Source organism: Schistocerca americana, chromosome 1, assembly GCF_021461395.2.
Source record: "Schistocerca americana isolate TAMUIC-IGC-003095 chromosome 1, iqSchAmer2.1, whole genome shotgun sequence".
Lineage (NCBI taxonomy): Eukaryota > Metazoa > Arthropoda > Insecta > Orthoptera > Acrididae > Schistocerca > Schistocerca americana.
Window position 1 is genome coordinate 1166999248 of NC_060119.1, and position 15174 is coordinate 1167014421.

At 45.0% G+C, this 15174-nt stretch overlaps 1 non-coding gene across 1 annotated transcript; it reads left to right on the forward strand.

The window, feature by feature from the left end:
• The first annotated feature begins 9645 nt into the window (after positions 1–9645).
• Trnas-cga lies at positions 9646–9720 on the forward strand. Its single transcript has one exon. It is a non-coding gene; the product is annotated as a tRNA-Ser (tRNA).
• The last annotated feature ends 5454 nt before the right edge of the window (positions 9721–15174 follow it).

Genomic DNA, 15174 nt, shown 5'->3' on the forward strand with positions numbered 1-15174 from the left:
GTCATGGAATACTAAAATTACACAGGAACTGAAACTTGCCCCATTGGTGTGAGTACATGGTGGCTACTGGGTTTGTGTAAAGAACTGGAACTTTTCAGGTGGAGATAGCGACACAGCATGGCAGAGGGCGTGCATATGAAGCTTATCGCTATCTTTCGGACTTCAGGAAAGGTCGAATAAGTGGTGTGAATGACATGAGAGCCCCATATTAACGAATGACACAGACGGTTGGCTGCAGTACAGCTACTGCAGGCAATCGTTTAATTTGTCTTTTATACACTGCTTGCCAAAAACGGAAGCACCCAGAACGGGAGGAGAAATTACAATGCCGGCCGGAGTGGCCGTGCGGTTCTGGGCGCTACAGTCTGGAACCGAGCGACCGCTACGGTCGCAGGTTCGAATCCTGCCTCGGGCATGGATGTGTGTGATGTCCTTAGGTTAGTTAGGTTTAAGTAGTTCTATGTTCTAGGCGACTGATGATCTCAGAAGTTAAGTCGCATAGTGCTCAGAGCCATTCGACCTATTTGAACCAAATCACAATGAAACTTCACATTCTGAGGGGGTATGTGATGATTTTTCAGTGATTACAGTATCCATTCAAATTTACGAAGAACTTGGCAGTGCGAGCCCGCCCTCTCTGGCCTGGATGCATTTAGCGATTCGGTGGGGAAGGATGTACGAAGCCGTTGTATACTCTCCTGAGGCAAACTGTCCCACAGTTGTTGTAACTGTCCTTGATCTCCTGGTCAACTGACACTAGGACGGAATTGACGTCCCAACTGGTCCCGACCTGTTCTTTCGGGAAGAGATCTAGGGATCTTGCTGGACACGGTAGTACATCATTATCGGCCAGACAGTTCATAGAGACAGATTCCGTGGGTGACTATCACTGTCCTGTCGAAAAATGGTTCCAAAACGTCAGAAGAGTGGAATTCCTCACCAGTTCACCGCCATACTCGACGACGATAGTCGTACGGGGGGTCCGCAGCTTCAGGTCTAGCAGCTAGCCTTGCGGCCTCTGGATCAAGAGGTCACATGTTCGGTTCCCGGCCGGGTTGGGGATTTTCTCTGCCCGGGGACTGGGAGTTAGTGTTTTCCTCATCATTTTATCATCATCATCATCATTCGTGACTATGGCTAGATTGGACTGTGTAAAAAATTGTAATGTTTAAACATTGGGACTCTGTATGGGCGGCGCTGATGACCGCGCGGTTGAGGGCCCCATAAATCAAACACAATTATTATCATACGGGGTAGGGTAAGTGCAGAACCGCCCTTCATCGCTGAAGCCAGCTCCGCGCCATTCAGTAGTAGTCTATGTATGCTTCGTGGCCACGGCATCAATCCAAATGCATGCGTTTATGCTGTAGTGTTAACTGCAGCCTACGCTTGGGCCAGTAATTCCCTAGTCCACTTGCTGTTAGTCTCTGATCCATGGTGTTGGATGACAGAGAATGTTGCAAGGTGACCATTACTTGTTCTCTGCTGGCTGGCGCACATCTGAAGGGGTTATGATGTGCTTGGTGCACAATACAGCGATCTTCCCTTGTAGAGGTTTTGATGTGCAGTGAAACATCGGGCCATTGTCACATCCTAATGCCCTGCAAGTCTGGATATTGCACAATCACCCAAATGGAGGCCCACAGTGAGTTCCCTTTGAAACTCCGTCAGATGATCTGTCGCACGGGTAGGCGACATCTCCATGTCCTTGATAGTGAACACACGACATCTGACGCCGCTCTCATTTATTATATACCATACCACACCTGATAGCAACACTGGGCGAGAACAACACTAATGCAGTCTGCTGGCCGTACTACCTGTCACACAGAACCGCAACTCCCCTCATTTCCATACAAGTCGGTAGTGTGTTACATGGAAAGCGACCGTGTCTTGTGGCAGCTTCACCTTTTTTATCAAGCAGTGTGGTATAATCTCGAGTTTCCAAACCACCGTCACGATAGTGACTTCGTTTGTATGTAAAACACTACAACGATTAACGTAGTCATTATTGGGTGCTACAATTGATTATCACATATGTATGGAGTCCAAGCAGCGTGATAAGCCTGTGACAGAGACGAGTAGATGTCATAGAAATATAGTGCCTAAAATGCAATCTCTATTGAATCTTCTCATGTTGAGAAATTAGAAGAAGCGATCTGTTTCACCTCGTAAAAAACTTTTAGTAGCCAACATCAGGATCACATAACTTCGTCTTTATTTTTGAAAACCCGCTTCCACAGATATACCTGTCATCTCCTGATCTGTAACATAATGTATGTACACGGAATATATCTCCTATCATGATTTGTGACGAAATACTTGCCGGACCGAGACTCGAACTCGGCACCTTTGCCTTTCGCGGGCAAGTGCTCTACCAACTGAGCTACCCCAGGAGAGCTTCGGTGAAGTGTGGAAGGTAGGAGACAAGGTAATGATTGAGATTTCATTATCTTTTTCCATGGATATTGTCTGAGATATAACTTCTTACAGAGTATTAAATTACGTAATTGACAATAATTATTCATTATTTTATTACCGATGAAGTCCTCTTTATTAATATCACGAGAATGTTCATTCGCACTCCACACACAACGCTATCGCGAATATGATTCTGTACAAAATGTAGGCGTGGATATTACACAGTGAACACCTTTCTCGTCTCCTACTCGTTTCTAAACTTAGACCCAAGACTCATACCTGCACTACTCTACAGCTTCCCACATAAACTTTCGTAGCATTTAGATCTCCACGCCAACTACCCATTGTACATTACCAATACACTATCCAGCAAAATTAAGTAACAGCACCGTTCCTTTATTCCTCGCCTGCAGGCCGTCCGCTGTGGGTGCTCAACTAAAAACAATATTCACGAACCAGCATAGCCCTCATGCTCCAGTTCAACCACATCTTCATCTCATTTTTATTTTGTAACTCCTGAATAAATCGCTTGAATAGATTCGAAAGCGCTTATTTATATTTTAAAAAATTTATTAAAAATACCAGTGCTAATCTTATTAAAACGCTTGGCTGAGCAGCAGATATCATTATACCACTTGTATTGTACGGAATTAATGGAAAATCACAATTCTTTACCCTTTTTTCCGCGAATATTAACGCTTATGTCACAAAACATCAAAACGAGCGGCAAAATAAAAACATTTTCACATACAAATTCCACGAGTTCCGTAGTTTACTCTCTATTTATTTACAATAATTGTTTATTTGGTTCGTCCTGCTCCCAATTTTTGGTTTTTGTTACTTTTTGCATTTCACCATTATTCCAAATTACTATATTCTTGGGATGTATTCTTTTGAGGTCCGATTTGGTGCGATTTCTATTTTTACATTATAAAGGAAGTGAAGGAGAGTCTATCTCTGTAGAAAATACTAGACGGTTTCACTTTTCCGAAAAATGACGTTGTACTAGGTACTCCACATTTCCTATTTTAACCTACAGGGTGAGCAAAACCTTACTGGCTCGGAAAAACGTTTCATGCACGTTAAGTTAGGCAACCCAAGTTACGTCATCGGCCTAGGTTGCCTATTTGAAAGGGCATGAAATATTTTCCAAATCAGTTTTATTTTACTTTCTTTTTGGAGCGTGTTGAGCGGACGTAGTACGGACAAACGTGTTAGATTCAGTTTTACAAGGCAAACAAAATCCACCCTTGTTATTAAAGCTTTTGCTAACATTTACGTTGCATAAAAGGTTAATGAAAAAATCAGCTGCATGTAACGATTGCGATACACATTGAAAAAGTAACATCACACAATCAATCGCTCTAATCATCAGATCCGATTGACACCATTAGTCTGATTTCAAGGATTTTCGTTGAATTCGTAAATTCAGTCCTCTCGTAGGTTAAGCCACGATCCTCCACCAAATCCATCCGCGAAGGGTGCTCTTCCCACGTAAACAGCTGGAGAACCTCTGACGGAGGAAACACCAGTCGAAGGATAGCCTGGTTGAGTGCTTCGATAGCGTAATATTTGAGGCGAATTCCCGCGAAAAGCAGGCAATACAGGTTCGAGTAACTGTATACCACAGATTTCTGTTCGTCACGAAATATCCTTTCCTTTGCAGGCTCAGAATTCCTGAAGAGTTTCGGTAGTTTTCGTGTTATTTCATCTTCACTGATTTCATCCGCAGTGACTCCACTCATTTAATTTCAGTTCAATGAATTTGATTCCACTGGTAAATGGGTAGATTTGATAAGGAATGAAAAAGTACTGAATAGAATTGGGGAGAAAGTGCTTTAAAGTACATCTTGTCTAAAGGAAGGGATCGTTTCATGAAACAAATCCCGAGGCATCAAGGAATAGTCAGTCTGGTACTGAAGGGAAGTGTGAAAGGTATAAGTTGTAGAGCGAGACCAAGGCTGTACACAGGATTAAATGGATGCAGATTGCACTAGCTGTTGTTGTTGTTGTGGTCTTCAGTCCTGAGACTGGTTTGATGCAGCTCTCCATGCTACTCTATCCTGTGCAAGCTTCTTCATCTCCCAGTACCTACTGCAACCTACATCCTTCTGAATCTGCTTAGTGTATTCATCTCTTGGTCTCCCTCTACGATTTTTACCCTCCACGCTGCCTTCCAGTACTAAATTGGTGATCCCTTGATGCCTCAGAACATGTCCTACCAACCGATCCCTTCTTCTGGTCAAGTTGTGCCACAAACTCCTCTTCTCCCCAATCCTATTCAACACCTCCTCATTAGTTATGTGGTCTACCATCTAATCTTCAGCATTCTTCTGTAGCACCACATTTCGAAAGCTTCTATTCTCTTCTTGTCCAAACCATTTATCGTCCATGTTTCACTTCCATACATGGCTACACTCCATACAAATGCTTTCAGAAATGACTTCCTGACACTTAAATCTATACTCCATGTTAACAAATTTCTCTTCTTCAGAAACGCTTTCCTTGCCATTGCCAGTCTACATTTTATATCCTCTCTACTTCGACCATCATCAGTGATTTTGCTTCCCAAATAGCAAAACTCCTTTACTACCTAAAGTGTCCCATTTCCTAATCTAATTCCCTCAGCATCACCCGACTTAATTCGACTACATCCCATTATCCTCGTTTTGCTTTTGTTGATGTTCATCTTATATCCTCCTTTCAAGACGCTATTTATTCCATTCAACTGCTCTTCCAAGTCCTTTTCTGTCTCTGACAGAATTACAATGTCATCGGCGAACCTCAAAATTTTTATTTCTTCTCCATGGATTTTAATACCCACTCCGAATTTTTCTTTTCTTTCCTTCACTGCTTGCTCAATATACAAATTGAATAACATCGGGGAGAGACTACAACCCTGTCTTACTCCCTTCCCAACCACTGCTTCCCTTTCATGTCCCTCGACTCTTATAACTGCCATCAGGTTTCTGTACAAATTGTAAATAGCCCTTCGCTCCCTGTATTTTACCCCTGCCAGCTTTAGAATTTGCAAGAGAGTATTCTAGTTAACATTGTCAAAAGCTTTCTCTAAGTCTACAAATGCTAGGAACGTAGGTTTTCCTTTCCTTAATCTTTCACAAATGCTAGGAACGTAGGTTTTCCTTTCCTTAATCTTTCTTCTAAGATAAGTCGTAAGATCAGTATTGCCTCAAGTGTTCCAGTATTTCTACGGAATCCAAACTGATCTTCCCCGAGGTCGGCTTCTACTAGTTTTTCCACTCATCTGTAAAGAATTCGTATTAGTATTTTGCAGCTGTGACTTATTAAACTAATCGTTCGGTAATTTTCACATCTGTCAACACCTGCTTTTTTTGGGATTGGAATTATTATATTCTTCTTGAAGTCTGAGGGTATTTCGCCTGTTTCATACATCTTGCTCACCAGATGGTAGAGTTTTGTCAGGACTGGCTCTCCCAAGGCCGTCAGTAGTTCTAATGGAATGTTGTCTTCTCCGGGGGCCTTGTTTCGACTCAGGTCTTTCAGTGCTCTGTCAAAGTCTTCACGCAGTATCGTATCTCCCATTTCATCTTCATCTACCTCCTCTTCCATTCCCATAATATTGTCCTCAAGTACATCGCCCTTGTATAGACCCTCTATATACTCCTTCCACCTTTCTGCTTTCCCTTCTTTGCTTAGAACTGGGTTTCCGTCTGAGCTCTTGATGTTCATACAAGTGGTTCTCTTATCTCCAAAGTTCTCTTTAATTTTCCTGTAGGCAGTATCTATCTTACCCCTAGTGAGATAAGCCTCTACATCCTTACATTTGTCCTCTAGCCATCCCTCCTTGCCATTTTGCATTTCCTGTCGATCTCAGTTTTGAGACTTTTGTATTCCTTTTTGCTTGCTTCATTTACTGCATTTTTATATTTTCTCCTTTCATCAATTAAATGCAATATTTCCTCTGTTACCCTAGGATTTCTACTAGCCCTCGTCTTTTTACCTACTAGGTCCTCTGCTGCCTTCACTACTTCATCCCTCAAAGCTACCCATCCTTCTTCTACTGTATATCTTTCCCCCATTCCTGTCAATTGTTCCCTTATGCTCTCCCTGAAACTCTGTACAACCTCTGGTTCTTTCAGTTTATCCAGGTCCCATCTCCTTAAATTCCCACCTTTTTGCAGTTTCTTCAGTTTTAATCTACAGGTCATAACCAATAGATTGTGGTCAGAGTCCACATCTGCCCCTGGAAACGTCTTACAATTTAAAACCTGGTTCCTAAATCTCTGTCTTACCATTATATAATCTATCTGATACCTTTTAGTATCTCCAGGGTTCTTCCATGTATACAACCTTCTTTCATGAACCAAGTGTTAAGTATGATTAAGTTGTGCTCTTTGCAAAATTCTACCAGGCGACTTCCTCTTTCATTTCTTAGCCCCAATCCATATTCACATACTACGTTTCCTTCTCTCCCTTTGCCTACTACCGAATTCCAGTCACCCATGACTATTAAATTTTCGTCACCCTTCACTATCTGAATACTTTCTTTTATTTCATCATACATTTCTTCAATTTCTTCGTCATCTGCAGAGCTAGTTGGCATATAAACTTGTACCACTGTAGTAGGTGTGGGCTTCGTATGTATCTTCGCCACAATAATGCGTTCACTAGCTATGAAGAGATAAAGAGGCTTGCACAGGATAGTCTAGTGTGGAGTGCTGCGTGAGACCCTTCTTCGGACTGAAGACCACGGCATCAAACGTTACACAGAGTCTTTAAAAAAACATACATCCTACCTTCTCCTCCTGAAGAATCGGAAACAAAACTATACACAGCAGAGTTTAATACTGACGTCCTTCTGAGTTATGGCCAGGCTACAGCGAGGGCGCCACTCGACGAGGTCTATTTTATGCTTCAGCCATATGTCCTTCAAATAGTCCTCAAGTGGGCATTCATCTGTCATGCGCAGATATAAGCCGATGCACGGCACCAACAACGCAGTACCAGCAGCACCTCAAGTAGAGCAAGTAGAGGTAAACTGGATATGCCACAACTGATCGTAGTTATCGTCCACTGGATTTAGGATTAGGCCTGAGGTAAAGATAGCTCGGTGCAAGTGAACACCGACCTATTGCTAAGCCATATCTTCATACTGCAGTTAAGTATTGTAAAGTTTCTATTAATAAATTATTGTAAATGATCACTAACGTTTGAAAAGGGAAGAGTTTAACGCCCCATCGCCAACGACGTCGTTAACCCTTTCGGTCAAGATTTATTTTTTTCCTTGAAAAAATTATGGCTTTTCTATCCAGTTCTTCGAATTAAATTATGATTTTTCAGATGTATAAAATATTCCGAGGTGCCCCCCATGGGGGGATACAACGCGTCCCCATACGAGGACATTGTGTTCAAGTGAGTGCAGTATAAGTCGAAAAGTCGACTACCTGGACAGTCCAACAGTGCGCCAATGTTCTTTTCGGAGATGAGTACCGATTTGGTCTGTAGAGTGATTATCGACGGATTAGCATCTGGAGGGCACTTGGAACACGATTTCGGGACCCAGACTGTCAAGAGACTGATATCGAGGAAGATCCCTAGTGGTGTGGGCAGGGATTATGTTGACCACTCGAACACCTCTTCACGAAATTGTACGAGTGAATCAGCAAGTTTTACTGCTGTCAGGTGCCGTAAGGAGATCTTGGGATCTCATGAGCGATTGTCGCAACTTGCTGTGGGCCCAGACTTCGCATTGATGGGTGATAACGCGTGAGTGGTTGATGTCTTCTAGGAAACTGAAGATACTGCACGCATGGCGTGGCCTGCTCGCTCTTCTGACTTGAATCCGACAGGGCATGTCTGGGACGCACTAGGGAGACCGGTTGCATCACCATTCTCCAAGACTAGCGAGCAGCTTCGCAGGAATAATGGGCGTTATTGCCTCAGCATGAAGTTGATGACGTTATTCACAGCATGCCCCGTCGTCGTCACGCCTGTATTGGTGTCAAAGGTGATCACACCCCATAATGAGCACATTAACCAGTTGACGGAATGTGTGTGCAAAAAACGAAGAACATTTTCGTCTACTGTTACGCATGTTGCAATTGCTTACGTTCTGTATTCTTTACATTGTTTCTATTTTGCTATCACCTGTTTACACTGTTTTGTGAAATTGGAAAATTTCTGTTTGTTACTTTAATTTTAGAACCAGCGTCGATTGTGTTTTACAGGAGGAGGAGTTTAAAAAGTACTGGCTGAAAACAGTCTTGGGTGCAATTTTAATTTTTTATTTTTCAATTACGCGTTTCGCCTTATTTAGCCATTTCAGGTTGATCTTAACTTGGTATTTCTTAGAACGATCCTTTAGACAGTGTAGCCAAAGGGCATCGTCGAAAACATCAGGCCACCATCGCCTCCGTTAAACTCAGTAAAAACTTTTCTAGATGGACGCGAGTGACTCCAAGATCTGTATAACGCGTTTCCGTTCACAGGAGCGAGTAACAGAATAAGATGGGGCTCAGGTACTAAGCATAATGCAAATTCTGTTACTCGCTCTTGTGAACGGGAGCGGGTTATACAGGTCTTGGAGTCACTCGCGTCCATCTAGAAAAGTTTTTACTGAGTTTAACGAAGGCGATGGTGGCCTGATGTTTTCGACAATGCCCTTTGGCTACACTGTCTAAAGGATCGTTCTAAGAAATACCAAATTAAGATCAACCTGAAGATGACTAAATAAGGCGAAACGCGTAGCTGAAAAATAAAAAATTAAGAAACTTCCTGGCAGATTAAAACTGTGTGCCGGACCGAGACTCGAACTCGGGACCTTTGCCTTTCGCGGGCAAGTGCTCTACCAGCTGAGCTACCCGAGCATGGCTCACGACCCGTCCTCACAGCTCTACTTCTGCCAGTACCTCGTCTCCTACCTTCCAAACTTTGCAGAAGCTCTCCTGCGAACCTTGCAGAACTAGCGCTTCCGAAAGAAAGGATATTGCGGAGACATGGCTCAGCCACAGCCTGGGGGATGTTTCCAGAATAAGATTTTCACTCTGCAGCGGAGTGTGCGCTGATATGAAACTTCCTGGCAGATTAAAACTGTGTGCCGGACCGAGACTCGAACTCGGGATCTTTGCCTTTCGCGGGCAAGTGCTAGTTCTGCAAGGTTCGCAGGAGAGCTTCTGCAAAGTTTGGAAGGTAGGAGACGAGGTACTCGCAGAAGTAAAGCTGTGAGGACGGGGCGTGAGTCGTGCTTGGATAGCTCAGTTGGTAGAGCACTTGCCCGCGAAAGGCAAAGGTCCCGAGTTCGAGTCTCGGTCCGACACACAGTTTTAATCTGGCAGGAAGTTTCATATCAGCGCACACTCCGCTGCAGAGTGAAAATCTCATTCTGGAATAAAAAATTAAAATTGCGACCAGTACTGTTAAGCATTGGTTTGCTGTATGCCACAGACGGATTGGAAGAATTTCTATAGTTTAAAAAGCTCCAAGCGTAGAAGATAATACCTTGTAGTTATTAGTTTCCGTGTCTCAAATTTTTCCTTTTTGAAGTCACAGCGCATCTGTCATCTGGAGATGTAGTCTACACCCACAGTAACGGCTTACTTAAACTCGCAGCCATGCCAGCAGCGAGATCAGAATCTCTATACCCGTATAACGAGCCAGGTGAGCTACACGGACGCCACGGAGGGCGGATTTAGTAGTGTCCGTAGACAGTGGGCGTGCCCAGGCTGCCCGGACACCGCGAACCGCAGAGCACCGCTCGCGGGCCCGTTCGGACGTAGTAAGAGTGCCCCGTAACGCACTGCAAGTAGCTGCCGCGAACACGAAGGAGCGCAGTGAGTGCCACGGGGGAGTGGCCCAGGAATGGTAGAGCAGATGCGGAGGAAAAGATGAGCGCCTCGCGGACCCGTCCAGACGTGAAGCGCGGCCGCCGATAGCGACGTAATTTCACGGTCCGGCGGGCGCAGAACAAAGCCAGGCACTGCGCCTGCAGCCAGCAACAATACGGACCACTTACCAGCGGCCGGCGCGGCGGCTGCCGGCGGCCCGGGCTGAGCCGGCGAGACCGCCCCGCGACGGCTCCCGACAGCGATCCCCTCCCTCAGCCCCCGCTTACATCGGCCCCCAGTCAGCGGCGCAGTCACGGAAACACACGAGCCAAAGGGACTTCCCATTAATGCCTACACTACTGGCCATTAAAGTTGCTACACCAAGAAGAAATGCAGATGATAAACGGGTATTCATTGGACAAATATATTACACTACAACTGACATGTGATTACATTGTCACGGTGCATAGATCCTGAGAAATCAGTACCCAGAACAACCAGCTCTGGCCGTAATAACGGCCTTGACACGCCTGGGCATTGAGTCAAACAGAGCTTGGATGGCGTGTAAAGGTGCAGCTGCCCATGCAGCTTCAACACGATATCACAGTTCATCAAGAGTAGTGACTGGCGTATTGTGACGAGCCAGTTGCTCGGCACCATTGACCAGAAGTTTTCAATTGGTGAGAGATCTGGAGAATGTGCTGGCCAGGGCAGCAGTTGAACATTTTCTGTACCCAAAATGGACCTGCAACATGCGGTAGTGCATTATCCTGCTGAAATGTAGGGTTTCGTAGGGATCGAATCAAGGCTAGAGCCACGGGCCGTAGCACATCTGAAATGTAACGTCCACTGTTCAAAGTGCCGTCAATGCGAACAAGAGGTGACCGAGACATGTAACCAATTGCACCCCATACCATCACGCCGGGTGATACGCCAGTATGGCGATGACGAATCTACGTTCACCGCGATGTCGCCAGACATGGATGCAACCATCATGATGCTGTAAACAGAACCTGGATTCATTCGAAAAAATGACGTTTTGCGATTCATACACCCAGGTTCGTCGTTTAGTACACCATCGAAAGCGCTCCTGGCTGTTATGCAGCGTCAAGGGTAACAGCAGCCATGGTCTCCGAGCTGATAGTCCATGCTGCTGCAGACGTCGTCGAACTGTTCGTGCAGATGGTTGTTGTCTTGCAAACGTCCCCATCTGTTGAATCAGGGATCGAGACGTGGCTGCACGATCCGTTAGAGCCATGCGGATAAGATGTCTGTCATCTTGACTGCTAGTGATAACGAGGCCGTTGGGATCCAGCACGGCGTTACGTATTACCCTCCTGAAACCACCGATTCCATATTCTGCTAACAGTCTTTGGATCTCGACCAACGCGAGCAGCAATGTCGCGATACGATAAACCGCAATCGCGATAGGCTACAATCCGACCTTTATCAAAGTCGGAAACGTGATGGTACACATTTCTCCTCCTTACACGAAACACCACAACAACATTTCACCAAGCAACGCCGGTCAACTGCTGTTTGTGGGTGAGAAATCGGTTGGAAACTTTCCTCATGTGAGCACGTTGTAGGTGTCGCCACCGGCGCCAACCTTGTCTGAATGCTCTGAAAAGCTAATCATTTGCATATCACAGCATCTTCTTCCTGTCGGTTAAATTTCGCGTGTGTAGCACGTCATCTTCGTGGTGTAGTAATTTTAATCGACAGCAGTGTAATTCCACAGGCAACTGCGGCTACCGACGTAGTTACTCGTTGCGAATAAGAATAGATGACCTTGCGCTTAGTTCCTGTTGTCTTCTAACACGTAAAGGTGTGACTAAAGCGATGCCCGATGTTTCCAGCACTGTGAGATATATGCGACAAATATTTTTTGAAATACGGGACCCTATATTCTTGAAAGTCGTGTAAATCATTAATTAACCAAATGATAACAACATACCTGCACGTAATATTTTGAACATAGCTGCGCTTCAGGAACGGTTACAGATCAGTAAACGAATCCAAAGCAGCCAATCAGTTGCAACGAACAGTGGGTTCATTCAACCTTTTGCCACAGTTTCGACGGATGTAAACCCTCCTTCTTCAGATAGACGTAACAAAATTCCCCATTGCAAATGCAAATAATTAAGCGATCTGTTATTTGCTCATGGAAATATGCCGTCGGCATACATCAAAATGGCTCTGAGCACTATGGGACTTAACTTCTGAGGTCATCAGTCCCCTAGAACTTAGAACTACTTAAACCTAACTAACCTGAGGACATCACACACAGCCATGCCCGAGGCAGGATTCGAACCTGCGACCGTAGCGGTCACGCAGATCCAGACTGTAGCGCCTAGAACCGCTCGGTCTCGGCATACATCATTGTATACATCATACACTGAAGAGCCAAAGAAACTGGTACACCTGCCTAATATCTCGCGGGGCCCCCGCGAGCAAGCAGAAGTGCAGCAACACGCCGTAACATGGACTCGAGTAATGTCTGAAGTAATGCTGAAAGGAATTCACACCATGGATCATTCAGGGCTGTCCACAAATCCGTAAGAGTATGAGGCGGTGGAGATCTCTTCTGAACAGCACGTAGCAAGTCATTCCAGATATACTCAACAATGTTCATGTCTGGGGAGTCTAGAATGGATGCAGGTGATCAGACAAGATGCTTATGTACGTGTCACCTGTCAGAGTTGTACCTAGACGTATGAGGGGTCCCATATCACTCCACCTGCACACGCATCATTATGGAGCTTCCACCGGCTTGAACAGTTCCCTGCTACATGCAGGGTCCATGTATTCATGCGGTTGTCTCCATACATGTAAACGTCCATCCGCTCTATACAATTTCAAATGAGACTCGCTGGACCAGGCAACATATTTCCAGTCATGAACAGTCCAATGTCTGTGTTGACGGGCCCAGGCGAGGCGTAAAGCTTCGTATCGTACAGTCATCAAGGGTACACGAGTGGGCCGTCGGCTCCGAAAGCCGATATCGATGATGTTTCGTTGAATGGGGTTCGCACGCTGACAATGTTGATGGCCGAGCATAGAAATCTGCAGCAATTTGGCTCTGAGCACTATGGGACTTAACTGCTGAGGTCATCAGTCTCCTAGAACTTAGAATTATTTAAACCTAACTAACCTAAGGACATCACACACATCCATGCCCGAGGCAGGATTCGAACCTGCGACCGTAGCGGTCGCTCGGTTCCAGACTGTAGCGCCTAGAACCGCTCGGTCACTCCGGCCGGCTGCAGCAATTTGAGCACGGGTTGCAAATCTGTCACGTTGAACGGGTCTGTTCAGTCTTCGTTGCTCCCGGTCTTGCAGCATATTTTTCCGGCCGCAGCGATGTCGGAGTTTTCTGATATTCACGGGAGACTCGTGAAACGGTCGTACGGGAAAATCGCCACTTCATCGCTACTCGTAGCTCGGAGATGCTGTTTCCCATTGCTCGTGCGCCGGCTATAACACCACAGTCAAGCTCACTTAAAGCTTGATAACCTGCGATTGTAGCAGGAGCAACCGATCTAACAACTGCGCCAGACACTTGTCTTATATACGCGTTGCCGACCGTAGCGCCGTATTCTGCCTGTTTACATATCTCTGTATTTGAATACGCATGCCTGTACCAATTTCTTTGGCGCTCCAGTGAAATATATGGTGGCCCCCATGATCATGACTTGTCAAGTAAAAATACTTAAAATTCAGAAACACCACCAATAAAATGAAATGTCAGGTCACGTTATGAGCTGCACGCCGATTGACAGGAAACCGTCAGCTCATAACTAGACTGACATTTTATTTTATTGGTGTTTTATCTGAATTTTAAGAGTTTTTACTTGGCAAGTCCTGTTCATGGGACCAGTATATTTTATAGTGTATGCAGTGACGTACGCTGATAGTAATGTCAGATTGCTTAGTTATTTCTATTTCCAATGCGTAATTTTGTTACATGTCTTCGTGAAGAATACCGGTTTACATCTGTCGAAACCACGGTAAAAGGCTGAATAGCACCAACCTTCGTTGCAACTGATTAGCTGCTTTGGATTCATTTAATGATATCTTACACTCGCTTAGAATGCGTACCGTGTTGTCATTTGTCACCGAGCGACGTTGAGATTACTATCGTGAATTATGCAACTGAGATAACGCGGTGCCTGCCAAAGACGTGAAGCACCCAGAAGGGGAGGGAGGAGGTGGGAGGGAGAAATCGAAATGAAATGTCACTGGTTGAGATAATGTGTGAAGTTATTTCAGTGATCACAGAATCAAATCAAATTTGCAAAGAACGTGGCTATCTGAGCCCACTTATTTGTATGACATGATAATTAAATCAAGACCCTAATCTTTCGACAGGCGTTGATATACATCAACGGCGACAGTTGAAAATGTGTGACCCGACCGGGACTCGAACCCGGGATCTCCTGCTTACATGGCAGACGATCTATCCATCTGAGCCATCGAGAGCACAGAGGATAGCGCGACTGCAGGAGTTTATCCCTCACACGCTCCCCGTGAGACCCACGTTCCCAACTTGATCTCCACACACTACATTCGTAGTACCCCTGCCCATTATACTAATTAGTCGCGGCAAACAATTTCCGAAAGAACAGATACCATCTTCATATACAGGGTTATTACAAATGATTGAAGCGATTTCACAGCTCTACAATAACTTTATTGTTTGAGATATTTTCACAATGCTTTGCACACACATACAAAAACTCAAAAAGTTCTTTTAGGCTTTCACAAATGTTCGATATGTGCCCCTTTAGTGATTCGGCAGACATCAAGCCGATAATCAAGTTCCTCCCACACTCGGCGCAGCATGTCCCCATCAATGAGTTCGAAAGCATCGTTGATGCGAGCTCGCAGTTCTGGCACGTTTCTTGGTAGAGGAGGTTTAAACACTGAATCTTTCACATAACCCCAC